We start from the raw sequence: 3580 nt of genomic DNA, 5'->3' as shown, positions 1-3580 counted from the left end.
AAAGTATGAATAATGAATGTTAATTCTAAAACTGGGTTCGAAATAAGTGGAATGGAAGATTCAATCGTAACAGATGTTGATTTCAGAAGTGATGGTGGTGGTGGAGTTTGAGAAAGATTAATGATGGGTTCTTTCAAAATGTTTTCATAAACATTATGCTCAGTAGGAGTTGATGATGGTGTAGAAACTTTCAAAATTTCAGTAGAGGTAATAGGTTCAGAAGTCTTAGAGGGGACTTCAAAAGTATGTGTTGTATCAGATTCATGAACAAACGAATCTCCTCATATATCTTTGCTTTGAGTTAGTTCATCAGAATCTTCATCAATGATAGTTTGCTTATAATTTGGATTTTGTTGCCTAATTTTTCTTAGACGCACCACCAGTATCTTGTAATTTTTGTGTTCCTCCACTTTTGAAAAATCAAATGTTTCAAGAGCCTTTTGCAGAGAATAAATAATTTCTCTAATTCCAGAGTTTGGAATTTCTCGATAAGCCTTGATAATATCACTATAAACATGAACCCAATCCAACATGACGTCTGAAATAGAACCAACAAAAGTAAAGTTCATAGGATCTGAGGTGACAAAAGTAGCCATCTTCATTTTCGGAATATCGGCAACAACATCTTTCATTTGAGGAACTTTGTAGTGGTTTAGGGCTCATCGAACCACAATCGACCAAAATTTGGCATACGAAATTTCTGAGTCTTTGGTGTTAAAACTCATGTTTTGAGTAAATTCTGACAAAATAATTGTTCTATAATCAACATTTTCTGCATAAAATAACCCATAGATCAAAGTATAAAAAGTCCTCCTTGCACCATCAAAACTAGTAATCCTTTCCGATAAGCATTTGAACAAAATGGCGAACAATGCATTCCAAACAAGTGGTAGTACATAATTCTTGAATTTGGATAACTGAGAAAGATCAGAGTTGTACCCCATTTGATGAAACATGAGAATGACATGAGAAATTATGATGGAATCTGGATGTATCACTTTAGATGAGGTAGAAAGCGAGGTTTTGTTCCCATGAACTTCAAAATTCACCACATCGAGATTGTTATGGTAGAGAACAATAAAATAGACATGAGATAACATAGATAAAGGAACCTTCTTATACATCGTCAAACCTTTCATCAATGTAGAATATCTTAGACATTCAATCAAGGAGGCGAATCCTAGGGTTATAGTTGAATGCTTCTAAATCAGCCACCAAATTCTGATTCACTTAGATCTTCATCATGGCAGTAGAGACAGTTTGATCCATAAAAGAAATGTCCTTGTAAGAATCCATTTGTAGTGAAAGAAAACTTACAGAGAATCATAGAATATTTGAGAGAATCGAATAAGGCTTTGAGAAGTTGTGTAAGCATAAAGAACAAAATGTACAACTCTTAGCTTTATATAGGCTTGGATACCCAAACGGTTTTAATTTGAATTTGAACCAGCTTAAAATAATTTGAGAGAGAAACTGACGTTTATACCTTTAATGCATGTCAGCCCATGTCAGCCAAGAATTCCCACGCCTAGCAGGTCTTCAATAAAGGCCCAATAGAAAAGGGCCAACTCATGAAAAGGTGTAACTACTTTAAATGTCGTTTGAATTTATAAAACGCCATCATTGAGCTCCAATATATGCGTCATGATTTTATTTTTCAATATTGAAACGTTCCATTTGTTTTTTCAGAAGTTTCATAATCACTAATCCACCCTTTAGCTTTACATAAGCCAAAATAGTATCCATTGAAATTACGATTAGGATTATTTTTCCATCATTTGAAGTAACCAAGGTTAAAAAGAGTTTCATTTAGTCACGAGAAGAATTACTTGAAGTAAGCCAAAATAGTATCCATTGGAATTACGATTAGGATTATTTTTTCATCATTTGAAGTAACCAAGGTTAAAAAGAGTTTCATTTAGTCACGAGAAGAATTACTTGAATCATTAACTAGAATTTGTGAAATCTTGGTTCAAATTCATTTTACCTAATACCTCAAGGATTTCAAGTGATGTGTATGAAAGTGCTATTGAAATTAGGTTTTGGAAATAGGAAAGGTTGTTGGTGCATCACGTTATCCTACGGTGATAGTAGGCGACCATTGCACATAATTTTGTAACACCATATGTTCCGAATTGTTTTTATTCTAAACTTAGGGGTGATACATGAAAAGTTATAGAGATATGGACAAAAGAAATAAATGGAGTGATAAAGGCAATATTTGTTGGGTTTCACTCTTCATCACGGTAATAAAGATGAAAAGATCATAAACATAGACTTTTTGCAAACCTACATCCTAGTTGTTATTTACTAGAGATGTCTTGGGATATGTGTCATTGTGTGTATAGTGTAAGAAGTATAATATTTGGAAGAGAAAACGAATTTTTCACTCTCATGGTAAAATTGAGAATGATCATAAAAGCAATTATTTAAAAACCATACCCCCGAGTTGGTATTTACTCGAAAGATCAAGGGTTAATCAATACTCATTGTTGTATAAACTATCAATTCCTTAAGGCTTATAAAACATTTCCACAAAACCATAATATAGAAACCATTGTTTTCAAGTCAGATCTGTATAATCAAAGTACAAAAATCTCTCAAAACACAAATCAGCAGGAGGACGTGTACGATCACACCTTTACCTTGCCCATATCAACTGATGTACCTGAAACATTGAAACCAACAACTATAAGCCAAAGCATAATGGGTTCCCCCAAAATAACCCACACAACAATACACATACAAAGCATGCACACAAGGCCTAGAACACAAGGCTAGAGTGCCACTTGAGCCTTCAGGAATAATTTGGACCGCTATCGATCCTACAACATAAGATGGATCGCTCCATTGGCCCTACAATAGTAGTTGGATCGCTCAGGTATCTTGGCCTTCAACACAAAGCAGTACCACTTGAACCCAACCACATTATGTCGACATATGCACATGAACAAATAACCAACTAGGACAGGTAATAAGAACAGATTTACCAATACAACAGATCAATACAGCATACCAACATCCTATACATAAGGATACATAACATAATCTAATGGGTCGACATTAGTGCCTTCGACCCACGAGTATAGTGAGAATGTAACATCCCAAAAAGTATAAGGAAAAATTTTCATTTTTAATTCAACTAAAAACACCAATTATCCTTTTTCCAATCATTTAAAAGTATTTTAGAATAAAAACAGTTATTAGAGTATAGTCCCAAAATCATCTAGTTGCAGAAACATGGAAGGATGCGTTGCGATCAAGTTGGGCCCATCCCTATCGGTTTGGAAGTACCTGAAACCATAACCATAAAACTGTAAGCATAAAGCTTAGTGAGTTCCCCCAAATACCACATACCATTGGGCCGAGCCCTCACATTAGGCCCAGCCTACCATAATAGACCTAGCCCTCATATAATGGGCCCAGCTCGACATACCATGCAAGTGTCACAGAGACAGCTAGCATCCTACATAACATACACTGGGCCTAACCCTTTTGGTCCATGGGCCCAACCTAACATACAAATGGTCCTAGCCAGTTATACAATGGGCCTAGCTCAACATACCATGCAAGAGTCACA

Source organism: Lactuca sativa, chromosome 2 (assembly GCF_002870075.4).
Source record: "Lactuca sativa cultivar Salinas chromosome 2, Lsat_Salinas_v11, whole genome shotgun sequence".
Classification (NCBI taxonomy): Eukaryota; Viridiplantae; Streptophyta; class Magnoliopsida; order Asterales; family Asteraceae; genus Lactuca; species Lactuca sativa.
This window is presented reverse-complemented; position numbering follows the sequence as displayed.